This window comes from Rhinatrema bivittatum, chromosome 6 (genome assembly GCF_901001135.1).
Source record: "Rhinatrema bivittatum chromosome 6, aRhiBiv1.1, whole genome shotgun sequence".
NCBI lineage: Eukaryota > Metazoa > Chordata > Amphibia > Gymnophiona > Rhinatrematidae > Rhinatrema > Rhinatrema bivittatum.
The window spans coordinates 66,275,487-66,301,942 of NC_042620.1; the positions used below are offsets into that span (position 1 = coordinate 66,275,487).

Genomic DNA, 26,456 nt, shown 5'->3' on the forward strand with positions numbered 1-26,456 from the left:
AGTTCATCATGTTTCAGGTCCTAGCACTCGTGTTAGACTCCCTGGTCCCTGTTTCAAGACGGGTCGGTGCACAGTATGCACAGTTGACAGTCCCACCACATGCTGAGCCTCATCTTGTCTTGCCTCCTTGTCTTTCCCTTATCAAACCACAGGGAACTGACTACCTCGGCTCTGCCAGCCTGTCTTGCCCCTATCAACTTTCTGCCACTCTGCCTTGCTGCCAATCACCAGATGACTCACTTAACTCCTTGTGGTGTTATTGCCACTATCATGGTTCCTCAGTGTGTTGGTGCTAGTCTTTCTGCTTGCTATGTACCCCTTCATTGTGCTGTAGGATGTCAATGCCACTAGTTTTGCCGCTTTGCCTGTCGTGCTGCCTTTGAGGGTTCATGCATCTGTTATCGGTGCTCTCTATTGAAGCTGTGGTGTGTTTTTGACACTCTCGCTGCACTCTTGCCACTTCTGGTACCCCTTTGCACCTTTACAGTGCCTTAGGCTATTCATGCCACTTTGGTGCCACTTTGCCACAGTCTAAGTACCTTGGAGCTCTTTTGTTGTTGTGATGATTGCTCCCCAGAAGTTTCATCAAAATTGATAAAAAACCCCAATTCTGCAGCCAAAAATAGCTGGAAATCCTTCCCCCATTGACTTTAATGGGAAGGAAAACAAATTCACATATCAATGTATCAGGGGCGCCATACGTCCGAATGCAACGGAAATGACCCCTGACGAATATGTATCACGAATGCAATGAAAATTTTTTGGCTGCACATCCTACCGATCTCACATGCTCTCACATGTGATCAGCCAGCAGAATTTTTTTAATTTTCCAGCATAAAAGCAAGAGGACATCATACCCAATTCTTCCCCCCCCCCCCCGCCCAATTAGTGACTGACAGTATTCAATGGTAAGACACTGGTATTCACTGACAGGCCATGAAGCTGCAGATAGGTTGCGGGCTTCAGGATATTCCTACTTAATATGCATGAGATAGATTTGCATATAACCAAGGTAATGAGCATGCAAATCTATCTCATGCATATTCATAAGAGGTATCCTGAAAACCTGGGCTATTTGTGTCCCTCAAGAAACATCAGTGAATACTAGTATAGGATATAGGGGACTATGATGGGGGAAGGAGGAAGGTCATGAGTGCCACAGTCCTGCCTTCCATGGAGGTGGATGGTGGGGTTAGACCCATGTGATATTTTTGTCACCTTCCAGGGAAGGTGCTAGTATTTGGCTTGCAGGGCCTTCTTGTTTCATTCCAGGGAGCAGGGGTTTGGAGAGGGATCAACCTGTGGGGGCCTTCATGTCATACTTTGGGGACAGAGTGGAAAGGGGGTATACTTTGGCATGTGGAAGATGTGATGTAGCATTATGGGATGATGCCAATTACTGGGTTTAGTGTCTTTTAGTATACATTAGCCAACTTGTATAATACCTGCTTCTGCACATAAACTGATGGTAATTACATGTTACAATTATTTAACGTGTAAAATATATGCACATACTTCTGTAAAATAGGTATATAAATTGTGAGAATCCATGCATTAAAATTGAGCGTGTACTGAAACATACATATGTAAATTCAGGGTAATGATATAGTGTTTTATAAACTATGAAGCTCCTGTAGTGCAGTTTATAAAATGCAAGCCTAATATTAGACACACCTACTTATTTGTGCACGTGCCTGGTTATGCACACTATTGAAAATTACCCTCTTATTGTAGCATTTTGCAGGAGGTAAGGCCCTTATTTAAATCATCCCTTAACACATTCTACAGCTTATTTTAAATGAAACACACCAATGCCCCAAAAAATGTATTGTTTAAATATACAACATTTTATAAGGGACAATCTTAAAATAGGTGTAATCTTGATTTTATCCCCCACTGCTCCAATTATAATCATATATCCCAATTTTTACATTTAAAAAATGTGAATTGCACATAAAAATCATCTTCAAATCCTTTGAGAGTAAAGAGGAATTGGACTTCCCTGATGATTTATGACACAGGAAAGTACAAGGAAGTCCAAGTCCTCTTTACTGTGAAAGGATTTTGAAGATGACTTTATGTGCAATTAAAAAAAATTAGTTTTAAAAAAGTTTCAACTGGGACACATTATTATAATTGACCAGTCTGGGAAACAGTCAGTTTATGACTATTCCCTTAAAAATTGTATATTTTTAAACAATACCGTTTTTTTTTGGGGGTGTTGATGTGTTTCATTTGTTATTCAGTACATCCAGTTTTTGGACTGATTTTTGATGTTTTCTATAGCCTATTTTGATACACCTTAGTAAATTGACCCTTTACCTTGGAAATAAAGACAAACAAATATGTTGTTGATTATGCTTTTGACTAAGCAGATTTGTGAATGGCTTTTGAGAGTTATACCACTTCAAATCAGTACATTATGAAGTTAGTATAAATCTTGAAAGTTAGCTACAAATGTTATACCAGAAAGAAAGTATCACCTTCAACTTGTTTGTCGACCTCTATTGCTATACATCTAAGCGAATTGATATGGTAATAACACCACATTACAAAATAAACATAACTAAAGCATTGCTTGTTTACATAGGAAATATGCCTTTCCATTTTAGCTTTGAGTGTTATATAAAGGGGTTTTTTTATATAAAAGTTGAATTAGAAATATGTACTGTCAGTCAACAGGGAGAGCAATCCATTACCAGTTTTCAGACAAGCTAAATTGATCAGACAAGTCAGTCAGTGTCATTGAGTACTATTTGTCACTTTGTAAGCAGCTACAATCTGCTGTGTTATAAATGCAGAGGGACTGTCAAATAAATCACATCAAACAGTGGGAGTAGATAGTATCCCTTCATCCATAATTGGCATAGTCCTCTCCTGTCACATTTGTTCATTCCTATGATTCTATTGTGTACTGACACAGACAAAGAAATAATATTCCCTGTCAAAAATGTTGGGAAGTATAGCTCTTAGTGACGTGTGCATTAATAGTTATCTATCACATTATTAATTTAACATCATACAAGTATTAGGCTTAAACCTTGCTTTTTACATGCTTTCACGAAAGGTGAGTGGCGCCTTCCATGCCTAGTAGTTTACAGGTTAAAGTCACAGATGCAGAGGAAAACACATTAGCCAGTCATGGAAATATCTATTCCTCCAAGGTTTTATATTGTTACTTTCATCCAAGACTGAACATATACACAGAGTTAAGTCATGAACCTAAATTACAATATGTCACTGATAACATGGGCAGCCAGGACTGGACTCTCCCCATATCCTCCCCCTTTACTATGAAAACCAGACTACAAAAAACAGCCAACACCATTGCTTGGTAATCACAGGTTACAGCTTCATTAATAAAGAGAAATAATCATAATTACAATAACCGCATACAATAACAACCACAAAGCCCCAGGTGGTATCTGCCGCACCCCATCAAAATGAACTCATCCCCAGGCCATGCTGCCTCAGTGTAGTTAATCAGCCACTGGAAAGTTAAATCATCACATCATACCTGTTCAAGAGTCAGAACAAACTTACTTAATGATACAGGTAGCTTGAGGTTGGGAGAAAGAAAAAGGAAGGAAGCACAAGGGGAGAAACAACAAACTGCACTTGCTCAAATAAAAAATTGAAAGAACAGGTGCTTCCATTATTATAACTTAGATATTTTTAAACAGAACTACACAAAAAGGAGTAAGGACTATTGGATGTTTGGGGAAATGACCAGTCACAACAGGCTAACTCTCCTGCAGGTTACACATTGTTGGAATCCAGCACAGTTCATAAGTGCACCCAAAGGAAAAGCACTTTAGTTAGACATACATTTTCCAGCAGAATATTGTCAATAGGGGAATTATTTATCATAATATTATTATGTCTGACACTAGCAAGAAGCCTGCTTCAGGAATAACTGTACCCAATCACCCTCCTGAAACCCAGGGCTGACAATGCTGACCATCCAACCAACCCCGCTGTCCCATCAACAACCTAGTTCAGGTCACCCACCATAGGCGTGGGATAGAAAACAACTAATCCAGTGACCCCAGGACATATTCTATCTGCTGGATGCCAAAATCCAAGAAATTAAGGAGAGATTGTCGAGAATCCACAAGCCTACAAACTACTATCCGATGCTGTTCATCCATGTTGGCATACTGCGAGGTACCACACAGATCGTGTCAAGAGTGACTTCATGGCTCTTGGAGAGACGATAAAGCAGATAGGAGGACAGGTGATATTCTCCTCAATCCTCTCAGTTAAGAATAACCATAGAAACATAGAAACATAGAAACATGATGGCAGAAAGAGACCATATGGACAATCCAGTCTGCCCATCCATCCAATTAATTTAGCATTATAATTCTCATCACTTCCCTAGAGATCCTCTGTATTTATCACATGCTTTCTTGAATGTGGATATTGTTTTTGCATTCTGGACATAAATGCATGGCTACACAGATGGTGTTGACACGAGCATTTTAGCTTCCTGGATCATAGGATGATATTTCAAGGATTTATGAGTAGACATGGGATCCACTAGACAAAGAAGGGTGAATCATCTTTCAACCCAGAATGCTAAGCCTATTGAGGAGGGCTTTAAACTGGAATCATTAGGAATAGGTGACCAAATCCCTAACATAAGAAACACAAATACTATACAAATGGGAAATATGGGAAAAAAGGTAATATTTGTAAAGGTGTGTACTCTAGTGCTCATAGTATGGTGAAGAAAGTACTAGATCTAGAGGCAATCATGGAAGAAGCTGATTTAGATATAGCATTTGTCACATAGACCTGGTACACAGAAAACCATGACTGGGATATAGTTATACCCATATACAATTTATTCAGGAAGGACTGGGTAGGAAGGAAAGAGGGAAATGTGGCATTGTATATAAAGGACTGTATTAAAGTAACAGCATTGCTGGGCTTACAAGGTAAGGAGAGGCATTGTGGGTTAATCTTGAAAGAGGGAATGGAACATCTATTTATATTGGTATAATATTCAGAACTCAATCACAGACAGAGGAGATGGATACAGATGGATAGAGATCTTAAAACTTGGCGCGGGCCTTCCATTGCTCCTACCATGTGACAGGAGCTGACCAATGGCACCGGTACCCCTGTCACAAGGTAAGGGCAAAGGGCCACCGGTGCAATTTAGATTACTGGCAGCCAATGACCAGAGAGGGGGAGATCACTTCTGGGACACCCGCTGGACCACCAGGGACTTTCGGTAAGGCTTCGGGGGGTTGGGAGGATGGGGGCATTATAAAGATGTGCGAAGCATATTTTCCTGAAATTTTGGGAAAATTTGTTTAGGGGCAGCAAAAAATAAATCGGCCCGTACTGCAGAAAAAAATGTTTCCCACGACGAGCCAATAACGAAGGCCGAACCAAAAGGTTTGACCAAATTACATCCCTAGTATCATCTAGAAGCAGCAAGATCCTGTATTGTCTGCAAGGAGAAATGTTCTGTCAACTGGTAATGGACATCACATAGGATGGGGCGATACTGGACCCTAACAGGGACAGAATTTATGACATTGTAGAGGATGATTATCTGGGAACTAGTGAGCACCGGAAGGTGTGGCTCAAAATTAAGATATTACAGATGAAAGTTCTTTCTAAGGTGAGGGTCCTAAAGTTCAGGAAAACTAACTTTCTCAAAATGGGGAAGTACATCAAGGAGTCATTAGCTCAATGCAAAAATCTAGTTGAAGTAGAAGGGCAGTAGGCAAAAAAAAAGTAGATTTTGTAAGGGCATCATCTTTTTGTTAGGAATGTAAATAAAGGGAACAGGAAAAAGACATTTTTTCAAAGAAGCAGGGAGAAAAGGTTAACATTCATTCCTAGGGTACTGAAGGAACTTAAAAATGAAATTGCTGATCTATTAATTAAAATTTGCAACCTATCATTAAAATCATCCATTGTACCTGAAGACTGGGGGGTGGCTAGTGTAACCCCAATATTTAAAAAGAGCTCCAGGGATGATCCGGGAAACTATAGACCAGTGAGCCTGACTTCAGTGCCGGGAAAAATAATGGAAACTATTCTAAAGATCAAAATCTTAGAACATATAGAAAGACATGGTTTAATGGAACACAGTCAACATGGATTTACCCAAGGGAAGACTTGCCTAACAGATCTGCTTCATTTTTTGAAGGGGTTAATAAGCAAGTGAATAAAGGTGAACGGTAGATGTAGTGTATTTGGATTTTCAGAAGGCATTTAACAAAGTCCCTCATGAGAGGCTTCTAAGAAAACTAAAAAGTCATGGGATATGAGGCGATGTCCTTTCATTGATTATAAACTGGTTAAAAGACAGGAAACAGAGAGAAGGATTAATTGGAGTGCCTCAGGGATCTCTACTTGGACCTGTGCTTTTTTTATAAATGATCTAGACAAGAGTATGACGAGTGGGGCTATCACATTTGTGGATGATACAAAATTATTCAGAGTTGCTAAATCACAAGCGGATTGTGATAAGTTACAGGAGGACCTTACAAGACTGGAAGATCCGGCAACCAAATGGCAGATGAAATTTAATGTAGACAAGTGCAAGATGTTGCATTTAGGGAAAATAACCCCTACTGAAGTTACATGAAAAAAAAGCAAACAGAATTTTGGGAATTATTAGAAATGGAATGGTTAATAAAACGGAAAATGTCATAATTCCTCTGTATTGCTCCATGGTGAGACTGCGCCTTGAATACTGTGTACAATTCTGGTTGCCGCATTTCATAAGAACATAAGAACATAAGAAAATGCCATACTGGGTCAGACCAAGGGTCCATCAAGCCCAGCATCCTGTTTCCATTTCGCTAAATGAGGACTTGTCCCGATGTTTTTTGATACAAAATATCTGGATGCATCAATATACCGTCTGATTTGTTCAGTACGATTTTGAGAGTGACACGTTGATAGACTGAGAAGCAGAGATAATTATATGCACGACTAAGATTGAAATTTGATAAAAGGATCTACTTTTGTAGTTCTATTTGATATCAGCAATCATCCCCTGATGCAGCCTAAATTGGCGAAACTCGGCCGGAGTCGGGCTTTGTGAAACAATAAAAAATCTTTCCACGGTATAAGGTTGTAGCATTTTTGTTTTCACCTTGCACTTATCCACATTAAATTTCATCTGCCATTTGGATGCCCAATTTTCCAGTCTCACAAGGTCTTCCTGCAATTTATCATAAACTGCTTGTGATTTAACTAATCTGAACAATTTTGTGTCATCTGCAAATTTGATTATCTCACTCGTCATATTTCTTTCCAGATCATTTATAAATATATTGAAAAGTAAGGGTCCCAATACAGATCCCTGAGGCACTCCACTGTCCACTCTCTTCCACTGAGAAAATTGCCCATTTAATCCTACTCTCTGTTTCCTGTCTTTTAGCCAGTTTGTAATCCATGAAAGGACATCGCCACCTATCCCATGACTTTTTACTTTTCCTAGAACCTCTCATGAGGAACTTTGTCAAACGCCTTCTGAAAATCCAAGTATACTACATCTACCGGTTCACCTTTATCCACGTGTTTATTAACTCCTTCAAAAAAGTGAAGCAGATTTGTGAGGCAAGACTTGCCCTGGGTAAAGCCATGCTGACTTTGTTCCATTAAATCATCTCAACCATCTCAAAAAAGATATAATTGCGATGGAGAAGGTACAGGGAATGGCGACCAAAATGATAAAGGGAATGGAACAGCTCCCCTATGAGGAAACTAAAGAGGTTAGGACATTTCAGCTTGGAGAAGAGACGGCTGAGGAGGGATATGATAGAGGTGTTTAAAATCATGAGAGGTCTAGAATGGGTAGATGTGAACCGGTTTTGTACTCTTTCATATAATAGAAAGACTAGGGGGGCACTCCATGAAGTTAGCATGTGACACATTTAAAACTAATCGGAGAAAGTTCTTTTTCACTCAACGCACAATTAAACTCTGGAATTTGTTGCCAGAGGATGTGGTTAGTGCAGTTAGTACAGCTGTGTTTGGAGGAGAGGTCCATTACCTGCTATTAATTAAGTTGACTTAGATAATAACCATCGCTATTACTAGCAAAGGTAACATGGAATAGACTTAGTTTTTGGGTACTTGCCAGGTTCTTATGGCCTGGATTGGCCACTGTTGGAAACAGGATGCTGGGCTTGATGGACCCTTGGTCTGACCCAGTATAGCATGTTCTTATGTTGGGTTCCATATTAGGAGCTACCACCCAAGAAAAAGATCTAGACATCATAGTGGATAATACTTTGAAATCGTCAGCTCAGTGTGCTGCAGCAGTGAAAAAAGTAAACAGAATTTTAGGATTATTAGGAAGGGAAAGGTTAATGAAACAGAAAATGTCATAATGCCTCTGTATCGCACCATGGTGAAGATCGCACCTTGAATGCTGTGTACAGTTCTGGTCGCCGCATCTAAAAAAATATAGTTGCGATGGAGAATGTACAGAGAAGGGCAACCAAAATGATAAAGGGGATAGTATAGTTCCCCTATGAGGAAAAGCTGAAGAGGTTAGAGCTGTTCAGCTTGGAGAAGAGACTGCTGAGGGGGGATATGATAGAGGTCTTTAAGATCATGAGAGGACTTCAACGAGTAGATGTGAATCGGTTATTTACACTTTTGAATAATAGAAGCACTATGAAGTTAGCAAGTAGCACATTTAAGAGTAATCAGAGAAAATTATTTTTTACTCAGTGCACAATAAAGCTCTGGAATTTGTTGCCAGAGGATGTGGTTAGTACAGTTAGTGTATCTGGGTTCAAGAGAGGTTTGTATATGTTCTTGGAGGAGAAGTCCATTAACGGCTAATAATCAAGTTTACTTAGGGAATACCCACTGCTATTAATTGCATCAGTAGCATGGGATCTTCTTAGGATTTGGGTACTTGTCAGGTTCTTGTGGCCTGGTTTGGCCTCTGTTGGAAACAGGATGCTGGGCTTGATGGACCCTTGGTCTGACCCATCATGGCAATTTCTTATGTTCTTATTAAATACAAGAGATCACAGAAAGAGGAAGACAGGTGATAATATATGGAATGGAGGAAGGCTGTACAGTTTGGCGCACGCAAGGTGCACAAGTGTGCACCACCTTGTGTGCGCTGACCCTGGATTTTATAACATGCACGCAGCTGCACATGCATGTTATAAAATTGGGCATAGGTTTGTGCGTGCTGGGTTGCGCGTACAAATCTACACCCGTGCCTAAATCTTAAAATCCGGCCCTTAGTGTATTTGGATTTTAGCAAGGCCTTTGACATGGTTCCACACAGCAGACTTATAAATAAATTGTGTGCCCTTGGTATGGATCCTAGAGTCACTGACTGGGTAAGAAACTGGCTAAGTGGGAGGAGACAAAGGGTAATGGTAAATGGAGTTTTCTCTGAGAGGTATGTGGTGTGCCTCAGGAATAAGTCCATGGACTAGTTCTTTTCAACATTTTTGTTTGTGGCATAACAGAAGAGTTGTCAGGAAAGATTTGTCTCGTTGACAATGATACCAAAATCTGTAACAGGGTGGACAGCCAATAAGGAGTGGAAAACATGAAAAGGGATGCAAAAACCCAAAGGGAAGGTATAGTATTGGAGGTGAAATTCTTCTAAGTACAAAGGAAGAGCAGGATCTGGAGGTAATTGTATCTGATGTTTTTAAAATGGCCAAACAAGTGGATAAAGCAACAGTAAAATCCAGAAAAATGCTTGGCTGCATAGGCAGAAAAAGGGAGGTGATATTTCCCCTGTATAGGTCCCTGGTAAGACCTCACTTGGAATACTGTGTGCAGTTCTGGATATAGGCAGGATGGAGATGGTCCAGAGGGTGCCTACTAAATGGTCAGTGGTATTTGTTCTAAAATATATGGAGATAGACTTAAATATGCACATATGTATATCCTAGAGGAAAGGCAAGATAGAGAATATGAAGATTCATATCTCAAAGGTTATGCACAGGAGATCAGCTTTTTTCAATGGAAAGGAGACTCTAGAACAAGAGGTCATGAGATGAGGGTGAAAAAGGGTAGATTCAGGAGTAATCTTATGATATATTTATTTAAAGAGAGATTGGTGGATGCTTGAAACAGCCTTTCAGTGGAGGTGGTGAAGACAAAAAACAGTATTTGAATGCAAGAAAGCATGGGGTAAATACAGGGAATCTCTAAGAAAGTGATGAGAATTATAACACTAAATTAATTGGACAGAAGGACAGACTGAATGGTCCATATATTCTTTTTCTGCTGTCATGTTTCTGTGTTTCTATGTCAAAGAAGTCGCCTTAGATTTCCTGATCCAAGGCCTCCTGAAATATATTATTCAACAGATCCTGACCAGTGAAGGAGAAGTGTATACCATAAACCTTGTACAAACCAATACACATAGCTAAGCACCAATTTACTGGTTAACTTTTGTCCCACTTTGCCTCCAAATTACCTGATCCATTAAAGAAGGCCTTGGAATGACATCAGATCAGCACATTATGGTATAAGATAAACACATTAAAATTGCAATCAAATTTTTCCTAACAACGTCAATCACTTGGCGAGAGGACCACATGACAATATCATTTCCTTTGAGATGAATCATCATACCCTAATACCAGACTCTCGACTTCAACCACAGCTGCATTGAAGCTAGAAACTGGTTCCAGTGCATTCCTCAACATCCAAACCAATGTTCCAGCACACCATATGCTGTCAAACCCAAATTTTAGCCATATGGACATCAACAACCATGCTTATGAGCCCAATTGACATAAGAATGCCTACAATCCACAAGTTCCTGTCCCCCTCTCAAATGATCTACAAGAGATACAAAATAATGTTAGAGTGATAACCATTATATACTCCCCCAACCCCAGTCTGACATAGGACTCAAAATCATCAGAATCCTACTGACTAATCCACCATATAATGGCACCAGAAAGCCTCAACATTGCTGCCAAAGTAGCAGCTCCAATAAGAAAAGAATGTCTCGTATTGACCAACATCCAAACCTGCCGCTTTCAAAAGTTCTTCAAAACCATCTCATACTGGTACCTTGTCAAGGGTTTAAAGTCAGCATGCACAATAAAATGTGCCCCACCAACTGGGTGAATGACCACAAATTTTCCTGTGTTCAAGACAGGACAAGTGTGCAAACCCCCTCACAGCCCTCAAAACCAAGGTAGCAGCCTTACGCTCTTGATTAGTCTTAGAACGATGAATCCACAAAACAATTCTAACTAACTCACCCACCATAACTAGCTCAAGCAACCAACCAACTCACTAATTGAAAATGCTCTGAAAAGCACAAATAAAAAGGCCATTCAAAAAAGGTTTCATTCAGCAATTTTTGTGGCACCTCATGAGTGATTGGCAAACTGAGCAATAAGCGAAAAATAAAATGTTCTATAGAAAACCCCCACCCATGAACCCTCATAAAAAAAAGAAAGCTTCAAAATATGCCTGGATATGGCCTCTCTAGAATAACTGGGCCCTATGACTATCCCTTAGAAAGAGAAAATTTGCAATCTTATTAGTACCTCAAATATACCCAGCCCGAATAGTCAGAGTTAAGGATTTTGCAACAGGATCCATGAAAGTAAGATTATTTGGACCACCAGGCTGAACCTTCTTTGGACTGCTTGGTGCATTTACTAGTTGGGTGGTTGGCCCTGGAGGGAGAGAAAAGATGCTTAAGTTTGCAGTCTTGGAAACTGCAGACAGATCAGTTATAATGATAACAGATGTGGAGAGGCCCTGCTTCCATCATAACTGCACCATTTGCTGAGGCAGATCCACAAAAGGAGTGAGCAGTGGCCAGTGGAGTGATTCCACTGGATTCCCTTGTCCCACTGCCTTATTAATCATTTGGGTCAACCAAAGACCCACATCTTGAGTGTCCAGGACATAAACTTGTTCTTCTCCATTTTGTCCCTGAAGTTCTCATCATAATTGAGACAAGCCCAACCCTCATAATCCCTGTTAACTGCCAAAATTATATGAACATAATCCAACAATGCCCCATACTGAGATGGATCATGATAACCCAGTACACTGGCCAAACAGAGAAAACATCTAACCCAATTCAACATGATGTAAGGAACCCTTTTCTGAGTACCAGAAAACCTTCTTTTCTCTTGGCCTCCTTTGTCTTATCACAACGACCTTCCAACAAATGAAAAATTTCAATGTATCTGTGCCATCTGATTTTGTTTCTGAAGGAACAAGGAATGCCTTCCAAGAGTTCATAAATAGCTACTAAAGCTGAAGCATCCCTATACCCCCCTTTATCAGGCTTCTCTGGCACTGATGAAGATCTGTGTGGCAAATAAGAAGTGGAAGAGGTAGAGAATGAAGAGGAGATAGATATCAATGGTCCAGAGAAATCTTTACACCCCCATGCCTGCCACACTCCTCACCTGACTTCTCTAATGCCTCTCCTTCCTAGCTGTCTGCCCAGCATCTTCTGTGAACCATCATTGATGCCTTTGCAAACTTCAACCCCTGCTACTACTCTGGTCCCACCACCACAGTCTCAGTCACTGCCTCATCACAGAATTACTAGTACCTTCATGACCTGCTGTAGTCCTTGACCATCACCATGAGGGACATCAACCATGTCAATCTTTTGCTGCTCAGACCTTGGCTCAGTTTCAACAGGGTGATTCCTCTGTGCTTCCTGTCAAGAAGCCCCAGGACAATTCAGTGCATCATGCAACACCTAATAGCTCAACCCCGCTTCAAAAGGAAGCATAGTATAAGCATTAGGCATGCCAAATACCACAGTAATCTTCTACTGCCATCCCATATGACCATCTCCCTCTTTCCCAAATCCCAGGTAATAAGCACCTGCAGGCAATCCAAAAGCAATAAGCCATCCTCCATAACTATAGCCATAAGACTGGGCTACTCAATCCTCCTGCCCAAAAAGTCCAGGGCCCTCCTGGTAGAATCCTGCACTGCCTGAAATCACCTTGGTATCTCCTAAAAATCCATAAAGGCCCAGCATACCAGAGCCTGATGCTGGCTGAAAAGACCCCATAAACTATTTCAGAGGCATGCCAATCCCATGTGCCAAATCCATACCATCAGGTTTTGCCCCTACCATTGACTAATGTCCCTACAATAGTTCCTGTTTCCCACAACTCCAACAACTCATAAGGCTTAACATTCCCAGGTAAACTACCCCCATGAGAATGTGCCATGCTAGCTTGCCTGCTACCCCTTTGCCAATCTGCAGCCTTAACAACCCGAGGTCCTGCACCAGGAACATCTGAAAACAAAGTCAGTGTTCTCTGCGTGGGAACGCCTAATTGCAGACTTGCCATGCAATGATTTCATACCCCCACAGCCTTTATCAGAGTGCAGATCTCCATCAGCTGATTCACTGTGCAATAACATTGCACCTCTGCAGCCTATACCATATACATGCAGTGCTGGCTCAAGAATGGGAATATTGGAACAGCTACAAAAAGTGCATGCCTCCTGCCCTGCTGCTGGGACTCCCTGGTTCCCAATCACCCCCATACTATAACCTCCAGCAACCACAGATGGTACTGCTAGAATGTCATTCTCTTCTCTGCTCAATGACAATAGCTGGACAGGTGTAGAATGGCTCCCATTGTCACCCACAAGTGCACAAACCAGAAGCCTCCCCCCTCCCCCCCCCCCAATATGGTACCACTGGCTTCTGACTCCCATTGCAAAGCAGAACTACCCAAGTTGGCCCCTTCATCACCAAAGGAACTGCAATGACACCTTGACCTTCCATCTCCCATGATCCTCCCTCTGAAAGCCCTGTGGATCATTTCTGTTTCTCAGTTTTCCTGACCATGGTGAGTAAGCATGCGACCTTCACACTAACAAGAAAGAAAAGAACAGGAAGACAAAGTCACCCATTTTCCTAATCCTCGCTAATCCCTCCCACAATTCCTTACTCATCTGTGGCACCCAAACCAAACAGAGGCCACCAAAGTCTTCTGCATGGTTCATATCTGCAGCAGAGCAGATTACCCCCACCAGCACAAATCTCCAAGCATGAGGTGGTATGATGCCAGGTCTGGCAGGGACTTACCACATCCGTCCCAATGAAAGCAAGTAATACAATTTCTTCAGTGTCTCGGTTCTTTCCTACGGGTTCAGAAGAATCCTATTCTACAAGGTAACTCTCTTTTCACTCTTGAAAAATAGCAAAACAGATCAATGGACTCAGTGACTGACATATTAGATATTTTTTGGGAGGTCCATATTTAAATGGCAGTTAGACAGATAACATAATAGTTATCCATCTAAATGGCTTACACAGTTAAATTCAGCCTGTATCCAGGAAAATGGTAACTGGGTAGCTAGTTACCCATCTAGAATCTAGCCAGATAAATTGGGGGCATTCTGGGGATAGGCAAGAGGCGTTCTGGGGAGGATTGTAGTTAGCCAGATAAGTTAGTCAACATGGCTAAAAAGTGAGTTGAAAGAGGCTTTTTTAGACAAAAGATCTTCATTCAAAAATTGGAAGAAGGATCCATCAGAACAAAACAGGATTAAGCATAAGCATAAGCAAAGTTAAATGTACGATATTGGTAAGACAGGCTAAGAGAGAATTTGAAAAGAAATTGGCAGTAGAGGCAAAAACTCACAATAAAAACTTTTTTAAATATATCCAAATCAGAAAGCCTGCGATGGAGTTGGTTGGACCATTAGATGATCAAGGGGTTAAAGGGGCACTTAGTGAACATAAGGCCATAATGAACAAAATTAATGATTTCTTTGTTTCGGTATTTACTGAAGAGGATGTTGGGGAGAAACCATTCTGGAGACCGTTTTCAAGGGTGATGATTCAGATGAACTGAACCAAATCACAGTGAACCTGGATCATGTGGTAGGCCAGGTTGACAAACTGAAGAGTAGTAAATCATCTGGACTGGATAGCATACAGCCCATGGTTCTGAAGAAACTAAAAAATGAAATTGCAGACCTATTTAAATTAATTTGTAACCTATCATTAAAATCATCTGTTGTACCTGAAGACTGGAAGATGGCCAATGTAACCTTGATATTTAAAAAGGGCTCCAGGTGTGATCCAGGAAACTATAGACCAGTGAGCTTGACTTCAGTGTGGAACAATTATGAAACTATTATAAAGAATAAAACCATAAAAAGTAGATAGATATGGTTTAGTAGGGCACAGCCAGCATGGATTTACCCAAAGGAAGTCTTGTCTCACAAATCTCAAATTCTTTTTGAAGAGGTGAATAAACCTGAAAAAAGGTGAACCGGTAGATGTATATTGGATTTCAGAAGGCATTCGACAAAGTCCCGCATGAGAAATTTCTAAGAAAACGAAAAAGTCATGGGATAGGAGGCGATGTTTGTGGATTTGTTGTGGGGGATTAGGAGCTTGGCTTCTGGCAGTTGGCAGGCCACGTCAGAGGCTAAAATCTATCACCACATCTAACTGTCTTTTCCTTGGGCCTACGCTTAGTGCATAGGAAATGTCACGTCCGACCGCAGCAAGCTTTAGCAAGTAACAGCCTTCATCTGCCACTGGCTACACAGAAATCAGTCGGCAGTAAACATATCTAGTGCAAGCTTTTGCAGCCCCAGAACAACTCATGCCCTACTTGCCTTTATGTGGTTTTCACAACCTAAATAGCTCAGTACAATTGCCTCATGGACCAGCTAATGACCTCCCCCCTCCCTGCCTGCAGACTGACCGCTTGCACCTACTGCCCACTTGCGCCTACTTAGTAAAAGGTCAGCACAAACATTTATGGTGGAAATATTGTAGCAGCAAAATTTGTGACATATGTATCCTATGCAATGCTATGTAAACATTACAATAAAAGAAGAGGCTTCCCAGAAGCTGAGAGCACGCTTTACCATGAATACTGTCTGAGGTGTCTTCATTGCTGTTGCTACAGATTGTAAATTGGTTAAAAGACAGAAAACAGAGAGTAGGATTAAATGGTCTGTTTTCACAGTGGGAAAAGGTAAGCAGTAGAGTGCCTCAGGAATCTGTACTTGGACCAATGCTTTTTTTAATATATTTATAAATGATCTGAAAAGAGGTATGGTGAGTGAGGTGATCAAATCTGCGGATGACACAAAATTATGCAGAGTACGTAAAAGTCAAGTGGATTGTGATAAATTGCAGGAGGACCTTGCAAGACTAGAAGATTGGGCTTCCAAATAGCAGATGAAATTTAACGTGGACGTGCAATGTGATGCATATAGAGGAAAATATCCCTTGCTGTAGTTTATACAATGTTAGATTCTATCAAGAGTTATCACCCAAAAAGAGTTCTAGGCATCATAGTGGATAATACATTGAAATCATCGGCTCAGTGTGCTATGGTGATCAAGAAAGCAAACAGAATGTTAGGAATTATTAAGAAGGGAATGGCAAATAAAATGATGGATGTCATAATGCCTCTGTATCGCTCAATGGTGAGACCACATCTTGAATACAAGATGCAATTCGGGTCACCACATCTCAAACAAGATATAGTTGCACTGGAGAGCACAGAGAAGGGTGACCAAAATAATAAGGAGCATGAAACGACTGCCCTATGAGGGTAAGGCTAAGGAAGTTAGGGCTATTCAGTTTGGTGAAGAGACAACTGAGAGGGGATATGATAGAGGTCTACAAGATCATGAAGAGACTTGAAAACGTTAATATAAATTGGTTATTTACTCACTCAGATAACAGAAGAACTAGGGGACACTCCATGAAGTTAGCAAGTAGGTCATTTAAAACAAATTGAAGAAAATAAATTTTCATTCAGAGCATAGTTAAGCTCTGGAATTCATTGCCAGAGGATGTGATTATGGCAGTTAGGGAAATTAGGTTTAAAAAAGGTTTGGATAAGTTCCTAGAGTTAAAATCCAAAAACTGCAATTAATTAATAAGCAATAGTATCTAGAGATTTATTTAATGTTTGGGTACTTGCCAGGTGCTTGAGACTTGGATTGGTCACTGTTGGAAACAGGATACCTGGCTTGTTGAACCCTTGGTCTGACCCAGTATGGCAATTCTTATGTTCTTATGTTAACTGGCTAGCTTCAATATTTGGATTTAGCCAGTTAACTTCTCCAGCTAATTGTAGTCAGGCAATAGGGCTTTCCTAAAGTTAGCTGTTTATACATAACAGCTAACTTTAAAATAGTGGGTATAATTCAGCACTGTGGCTCTGCCGCTGAATATACACTGCTAAATAGTCAATTATATATATCCAGCTAATTAGCACAGCCGCACAGCATCATTTTATGTGAGAAGAAAATAGTAAGATAATATACAGGTTGCCATCAATGACAATGTTTTTACTTGACATAGTGCTAGCTAACAAATTAATGTTGATAGCCTTCCACCAACATTTGTATTTGCTTTACTTCACAAGGATGGTAAATGGTATGCATAGTTAGAATAATGTTTAGAATATGAGAAAATGATTAAATTGTTTTTATGACATAGAAGAGACAACAGAGTTTCAGGAAAGAGATGTGCTGATTCCTTTGAAATTTCAGGAGCTACTACTTTCACATTAATAAAATTAGGGATCAAACTTACCCTGGCATTTTGCACCTCCCCTCAGCATTGCACCTCCCCTCAGGGTCTACTGAATGTCAGCTGCTGTGAAAGGGTTAACACAGGGGATATTTGAAGCAGATACACAATTCATTCACCAAAGTCTGGAAGAAAAAAAAGAGGAAACCTTTCATCACCACACTGATATTAGGGGCATAATCTGCTACACGGTCTTCAGTCTTCTGCTGAGTTTAGTGTCATCTAGAAAAGAGTGTTACATTTCAGGTGTGGCCTTCTTATATTATATTTCATTCCACAGATGACATTTGACAAGAAAACTGTCCTGAACCTTTTGGATATGAGCCACTGTTTTTATATGTATGGGTTGTGCTTATCTGAGACTTCATAGTGATGAGCCCCAAAGTTACATAAGGATGACTGCTAACCTTCAAGACTCCTTTCTGCTGGAGTAAGTACCTCTGGAGACAGTGTAGGGTAGTGTGCAGGAGAAATTGATCAGTAATGTATCTCTTGGTTTCCTCCAAGGAATAGTGGTCTTAAAGATTCATGCTTTCTGAAAAAAAGGCCACCCTAAGATCCCCTTCAGTAGAAGCAATTCTAAACTATTATTTCTAGATTGGTGATATGCTGATGATTTTTTTGTATTCTTTTGCTATGTATTCTGTATCACAATTGAAGTTTTCCTCTTTTACACAGTTCGATCTATTGGTATCCCATGGTGAGATGGGCTCCACTATGGCCCCACTGGCCTTACTGAGCTGAGGGAGAAAAGTCATGTGTGCCCACGGGAAAAGTTGTGTGTGGGCGCACATGCATGCAGCTTAGAGGGAACACTTGGGGGAGATAGGATGGCCAATGGCAAATCTGCTGCTGTGAAGGGAGAAGCAAATATATTTATGTGTGGGCTGAGTCAACAGAGAATTACCTTGAGTGCAGCAAACAATTAATTTAAAGCTACTCAGGCCCCAGAAACATTGTCTCTGATTGGTGGTGCATGGCACACCTCTTTTTTGAGTTGGTGGTGCATATGCTCCACTGTGCACTATGGACACTATACCCATGCAGGCCATAGCAACCTGAGACTGGCACCCCTCCCTCCAAGAAATATTAAAAAGGCACTGAGTCCTCTTCTGCCCCCCACCTACAATTATTTTCTACCCCAGAACTCCTCTAAAACCCCAGGGGATTCAATAATGATGCTCCTGGCTGCTTCCAGCTATCAATGTTGCTGACAGTATCTACCCTGAAAAATCAAGAGAATCAGTCTGTATTACACTATTTCCTTTTACCCTAGCCTAGTTCATTAGACTTGAATTGGAAATCAGTCTCAGGAAAAATTTGCAAACAATTATTTCAATCGTTTTGGACCATGTTTAACAAGATAGTACTGCAATGGACAAAGCACATCACAACACTTTTCTGTTAAAAAGTGGAATTGACAATTCCTATCTATTGATTTAATTTAATTTAATTTAATTTAATTTAAAAACTCTTCTATACCGTCATTAAGTTAGATAACCATCACAACGGTTTACAAACAGGCACAATAAAGAAAAATATGAGTGGTATAGAATACAATTAAACATAAGAACATAAGAACATAAGAAAATGCCATACTGGGTCAGACCAAGGGTCCATCAAGCCCAGCATCCTGTTTCCAACAGTGGCCAATCCAGGCCATAAGAACCTGGCAAGTACCCAAAAACTAAGGTAATTCCATGTTACCATTGCTAATGGCAGTGGATATTCTCTAAGTGAACTTAATAGCATGTAATGGACTTCTCCTCAAGAACTTATCCAATCCTTTTTTAAATACCGCTATACTAACTGCACTAACCACATCCTCTGGCAACAAATTCCAGAGTTTAATTGTGCGTAGAGTAAAAAAGAACTTTCTCCGATTAGTTTTAAATGTGCCCCATGCTAACTTCATGGAGTGCCCCCTAGTCTTTCTATTATCCGAAAGAGTAAATAACTGATTCACATCTACCCATTCTAGACCTCTCATGATTTTAAACATCTCTATCAATTCCCCCTTCAGCCGTCTCTTCTCCAAGCTGAAAAGTCCTAACCTCATGTGCCATCATAGAACGGTAACATTTTTAGTACAATAAACTTTTAAGTTAAGCATGTCTGTTTGTTAGGAAATTGTTAAGCAGATCAAAATTAACATTAAATGCACAAGCATCTTAGCACACGATTCATACATATCCCAACAGTTGCCCACCCTCCACCTCCATCCATTCCATTTTCTTGCCACTCTTATAAGTATACACTATTGGGCCTAGCAGGTATATATATGCTATCATGTACATACACCACCAGACCTAGGAAAACCCACGGTGAGACTGAATGCAGCTATGTGTTCCATCATCTTCATGTGCAATTTTTACATTGTCTTTTCAATATAAACCAGACTTGGATAGAGCATGACATTTACTACTAAACATGAATTACAATTAGTGACATTTTTTATATGAACTATTTAATCTCATCACTATTCTTAAAACAATTTTATTTCAATTGTCTGAGAACAAATCAAGCTTGAGTCACACTGAGAGCAACCTTGTGGTGAAACATATTCCTCAGTACTATTTTTTGACCATTTTAAAACCAATATGAAATATAGTATCATTTGTGATAATTATAGTTTGCAATATTGTTTAAATTAATGTATAGAATGGTGAATGACATTAAAGAAATATTGTTTTTAATGCATACATCAAATTTCAGTAAATCAATTTCAGTTGAATTGTCCCATAACAGTTATGTGAGCTTCTTAGAAAATGGTCAGATACAGTAAAAGCATCATTATAGATGCATAAAATAATGCTAACTGAAAGGTATAAATCAGGGATTTTCAGTGAAGATCATAAATAGGTTGGTTTTCAGAATATCCACAATGGATAATCATCAGATGTACAGTATTTGCATACATGTTAGGAATGTGCATTAATTAGAAATGGAATAGAAATGACAATATTTACAATTTTATTTCATTTCATTTTCAAAATGAAACAATTGAAAATCTGTAGAAATTTTATTGTATTTTCTGTTTCATTTTGAATAAAAAATAGCACCTGTCGGACCTAGGCTCACGCCCAAGGCCAAGTCCTTATCTAGGGATAGGCCAAGGCTCAAATCAGGGGCCAGAGCATACCCCTAAGCACAATGTGGGCACTTCAGCCCAGGCCAAAGCCTGAGTCCAGTGACTCACCTAGACATAGGCTGCAAGTCAAAGCAGGGGCCATGGCCTATACTTGAAGATGATGTTGAGGTCTTGGCCTAGGCCTTGGCACAATGCCAGGGCCTTCTCTCAGACCAAGGCAAAGGCCCAGGCCTAAAAACATTTGCTGGGGACCAGAAACTTCCTGACCCCAACTTATCTCATCCATCGGGGATCTGACAGCGCCTAGGAATATGCCCAGGCAAAACTGCAGGTCTTGTTTCAGAGTACTGCTCCTGATTTTGGGGCCTCAGCCTAAGACGAGGCCCAACAATGGGGTCTAGCCTGAAGGCCCAGTTCTGACATCAGTGTCAGACCTAGGCTCATGCCCAAGGCCAAGTCCTCCTCTAGGGATAGGCCAAGGGCCAAATCAGGGGCCGAGGTATAGCCCTAAGTATGATGTCAACACTAGGCCAAAGCCCAAAGCCAGGGCCTCACCTAGACATAGGCTGCGGCCCAAAGTGTCTTCCTCCTCAGTAGAGGGTGCCATATTGATTTATAGTGGTTCATTTAAACTTCAGTACATCTCAATGGCACCTTCTGCTAAGGAAGAAAGTGCCAGAGTTCAGTTGTTCTAGCATGTACCCAGTGGACAACGTCATTTTCTGAAGAAGAGAAGAAAGAAGAGGATCACGTGGCCCAGTCTCTGGCCTTAGGGCCTGGGCCTGGGTCAGGGCCAAGGCCCCAGTGTCAGAACTGGGCTTCCAGGTCGGGCCCCAGTGATGGGCCTGGGACTGTACTGATGCCTTGATGTTGGAACATGGCCTATGGACTGAACCCCAGTGTTGGGCCTGGACTGGAGTTCCAGGTATCAGGGAAAGGCCTTCAAGCTGGCCCTGGCATTGGATCTGGACCTGGGCAAGACCCAGGTATTGGGATCTGGCCTCTGGGCTGGGTCCCAGTATTAAGCCTCAGCCCAGGCCAAGACCCAGATGTCAGGATCCACTTTCAGACCATGCTTTGGTGTCAGGTCTAGACTTTTGCCTATGCTGAGGTCCAGGCATTGAGAGCCTTCCTCTAAGCAGGGTCCCAGTGTTGGGCCTAGACCCTGGACCTGGTCCTGGGTCTTGGTCTAGCCGAGGTTCAAGCATTGGGAATAAGTCTCTAGACCAGGCCCTGGCATTGTGTCTGGGACTTGGCCTTGGCCTATTCCCAGGTCCAGGCATAAGGACTTGTCCTCTGGGCCAAGTCCTGGCTTCTGGCCTAGTTCTAGGTCAAGGTCTTTCCCTAAGCATCTGGCCTCAGACTTGGGGTCAGGCCTGTGCTCAGTATCAGGACCATGCCTCCAAGCCAGGCTTTTTCATGGGGTCTAGGCCTAGGTTGCAGCGTGCTCTCATGGCCTAAGCCAATACAAGGCCAAATCTTCAGCCTGAACCTAGTCCTCTTCTTCAGATCTCCTCAGTCTATTTAAGTAGGTGTTGGGGAGGATCCTGATTTTGACATTTTATTGGATGGGAGTGATGGGTGGTAATGAAGCCTCAGGAGGTCTCATTTCTTTTTTTAGTCTGTTTTTGGAGTGTTTTTTAAATATTTATTTTGTTTTTGTAAACTTCAAAATACAAAATAAACATTAAATTAAATGAAATTTGTGAAAAAAATAATCACACCAATAAGGAAAGAAAAAATGAAACAACATTTTTTTCCAGCACATCTATAATGCATATAATCTGAGAACAAAGTTAATTTTGAAAACATTTTTACCCTGACAAGGAGATCAAATCTAGCTGGTATTTGTATTGTATTGAAGTCTAGTATCTTTATTGCTCCCGACTAATTACAATCTACATCCCCCTCTGTCCTAAATAGCTGGAACTGTTGTATATCCTGTAACTTACTACTTATCTGGTATTCTCATCTATTCATGACTTCTCAGGCATTGCAATCTACAACACTGTATCACATATAACTATTATATTTGTAACTCACTTTGAACTCCCTGGCTAGTAAAGTGTATCACAAATAAATGATGATAATGATGATGATAACGATCAGTTTTCAGCCCTCCAGGCCTGAAAATTCTCAGCTTGTTTTAATAAGATGTTCAATATATAAATGTGTAATATCTTGAAAATGACCTTTGTTTTTAAATGTCTAAAACTTTAGGCATCTAAATGGGGGGAATTTTCAGGATAAAGACAGGACATCTAGTGTTGTTTGAAAATCCATTTCACTTATTATGCATCTAACTTTGTATAATTTTGTATTTAGCCATGCAGCTAGATACCTTGAAGGTAGATGTTCAAAGATCAACATTTAGGTAAGTTAGCTGGATAACTCTTATCCAGATAATGTACAAGGGATATTCAGCAGCACGGCTATGATGCTGAATATCCCTGAAAAAATTGCTAGTTAGCCAGATTAATCTTATCTGGCTAACTTTAGACCTGTCAGGTAAACAAAAAGGAATAGATGCCTTAATCTTTTCCAAATATTTATTAGAGTGGAGACGTATTCTTAAAATGCCAGACTCAGGCCGAGTTTCGCAGCTCAACAGCCGCTGCCTCAGGGGCTTGAATAATCAAGAATCTCAGGTGAATTAAAATCTTCAAAGGAAAGTCACTATAAACCCACACTGAAAGATAAAGTTCAGTAGTATATATTCTTTCTCTAGGCTTCCATCTTTCCCAGAGAAATGCTCATTTCCTGCCCACCTTATCTACTTATCTGGATAAGTAATGGCTACTAAACACTGCCAGATATTTAGCTGCCACCACTTATCCAGATAGGTCCTTTCTTAGCTGGCTAAGTGGCACTGAATATCAAGCTCTTACAATATTTAGATTCAAGATTCTAGAGATGACAGAGCATGGTAAATAAACATATAACATACAACTGACTAATATTCAAAGCAAGCAGTGTTCATAGGAGACTACTCATTGTCAACAAATGTTACTGAAAAGGTCAACAGTTAATTAAATAATCCATCACCTTAGGCTAGAAAATGCTTTTCAACTCTGACAATCAATGAAAGAAATATTAAAAGGTCAAAAAATGACTTACAAGGTATTCTGCTTTGTTTTTATGCATTATAAAGATGAGGCTTGAAAACAGATATAGATATAAGATATGTAGCTGTAAATAAAAAAAAAAGTATGTAACTTGCCAAAATAAAGCCAATTTTAAGAGTCAAAGAGAATATTGCACTCAGGGGTATTAATCTCCATTCTTTAAAGTTCTCAACCAAGTTTAATTTTCCAGATGACCAAAATATTTAAATTAACCAGGTTCTTGGACTAAATCAATGCTGACATATCAATTACATTTAGTTGTAGATATCCTGATAACTGGACTTATTATGTCCCTCAAAATTTAAAATTGAATATCTCTGATTTAGAATATCTACCAACAAATATGTCTACCTAAAAAATATAGGGGCAGATTTTAAAAGGGTTACGCACATAATATATGTGCGTAACCCTTTTAAACCCACTCCTGCACGCGCCGAGCCTATTTTGCATAGTCCCAGCGACGTGTGCAAGCCCTGGGATGCGCGTATGTCCCGGGGCTTGAAAAAAGGGGCTGGGAATGGGCAGGGCGGGGTGGTCCTGGGGCAGGGGCGGGACCGATGCCTCCGGCACAGCAGCCGTGCTGAGGGATCGCGCGCTGGCACTCTGCCGGCGGGTGCAACTTACGCCTGCCCGGAGGCAGGCGCAACTTATAAAATAAAAGTAGGGGGGTGATTTAGGAAGGACTGGGGTCGGGTTAGGTAGGGGAAGGGGGGGGGGGGCGGAAGGAAAGTTCCCTCCCAGGCCGCTCCGATTTCGAAGCGGCCTCAGAGGGAACGGGGAAAGCCATTGGGGCTCCCCTAGGGCTTGGTGTGCACCCCATTGCGCGCGCCGACCCCGGATTTTATAACATGCGCGCGGCTGTGCGCACATGTTATAAAATCGGTCGTAGATTTGTTTACGCCGGGTTGCGCGCGCAAATCTACTCCCGCCCGTAGCTACTAAAATCTGGCCCACAGGATACTAGTCAATCTATCTACAAATAATGTATACGTTTGTCTGTGCCAGAAAGGGGAGGACTTGTTGATAGGGTTAGGGAGGGAACGAAAATGTTTCCAGGGGGATTTCATTTTGAAATCCCCTCATGTAGTTTTCTACATGAACTTCGCACCAGCTATAAAGCAGATGCATAATACATGGGTAGAAAAGTACCCGTGGTTCCAACAGATCACAAATTTTCAAAAGGGAAACTCTGTGGAGCATTTCACTTTGAAAATTAGTTTGCATGTCTGATGCAAGCAGGATTTGCAGACCTGTGAACTGCCATTGGAGTTTGAATATTGCCTCTGAAATGAATGCAGATTTATTCTTCTTTTGAGAAAAAAAAAATCATTATTACTCTGCTTTCCAAAGGAAGAGCAGGCTTATGAGATTGCTGTGTGTGTGTCCATAATTAACTTTTTATTTGGTGTGCTATCAATACTGCATTTTTGAGATATATCAGAGGGGACAATAATACTCTTATAGGGCAGATTTTTAAAAAAATCTACATATATGTGGAGACCATGGACACATCCCACAAAGATTTTGCTCCTTTAGCTCTGAGTGGAACTTCTTGTGTACTTTCTTTCTGATTTTACTGTATCTTGTATGAAAACCATTTTAATAAATATGTACATATTAATAGATATTCCTTACAATGGTGCAAAGCAAAAATGGTGCAATATTTTGACAGAAGCAAAGCAAAGTTACTCCTGCAGGAATGTTTATGAATGTTAAGCTGCACTCTTACAAAATTAAATAGTGTGCACTAACTCAATTAGTGTGCACTGGGATGGTAACTTTAAAGCAGATACGCGGGCGTACATACTCAATACATGTGTGTATGGGCATGCGACCAGATATGCTACAATTCTATATCATGCACGCAAAAGCACAGCTGCGTAATTGGTCACATTTTGAAAGGACCGTGTGCGTAAAACATGGGGCTTATGTGTGTGGCCGGGCCTTGTGCGCACCATTGCATTTTCAAACAGGCCCAGCCATGCGCACACCTTTTAAAATCTACCCCGATGTTGGCTTTCAGGTATGCAAGTGAAGGAATTTTATAACAGGCATGTGCCCAAGCCATAACCAGTTTCTACAATTTGGCCACCAGTTTGCCCAGTCTATAGCTAGATCCTCTATATCCCCTTGTTTCTTTAGCCTGTCCTTCTTCCTGTAACCCAGGATGCCTTAAGCACTTACTAGATGCCTGTAAATCGAGTTATTCAGACTTACACCTCATCCATAACAGAGATAACTTTATGTTGGAATATACCTGGACATTTGCACAGGTGTGAAGGTACATGCATGCAGATCTCTTCGCCCCGTTTTGGAACACCCATGCCTCACCCACATTCTGCCCCTTTTTTCCCCCAAAGCGAAATATTTGCGCATCAGTGCTTGGCATGTATGTGGGTGGCTTATAAATTAGGGTAGATACACACATGTGCTAGATGCATGCCCATCTCCCGATTTTCGCATGCAGCCAGCTTTCAAACTTCACCTTTATATGAAAACATGTAAAAAAAACATAAAAAAAACCAAAAAAGGAGGGACAATGAAACAAAATAAAATGTATTAATTTTATTCATGCACACCCCTAGTATACCTGGGAATCGTTGAGTAGCAGAGTTGTGGGGAATCTGAGATTGCTGTTGATTAGCAGGGGGATGGGGAAAGAATAATGTAACTCAGCTATTTTCCACCA

General features: G+C 40.7%; 1 long non-coding RNA gene across 1 annotated transcript in view; it reads right to left on the reverse strand.

The window, feature by feature from the left end:
• Nucleotides 1–26,456, reverse strand: part of LOC115093199 — a 92,354-nt gene that overhangs the window by 57,683 nt on the left and 8,215 nt on the right. Inside the window, exon 2 of the long non-coding RNA XR_003857214.1 lies at nucleotides 17,555–17,676. This is a non-coding gene — a long non-coding RNA (uncharacterized LOC115093199). The remainder of the gene's footprint in view (nucleotides 1–17,554; nucleotides 17,677–26,456) is intronic.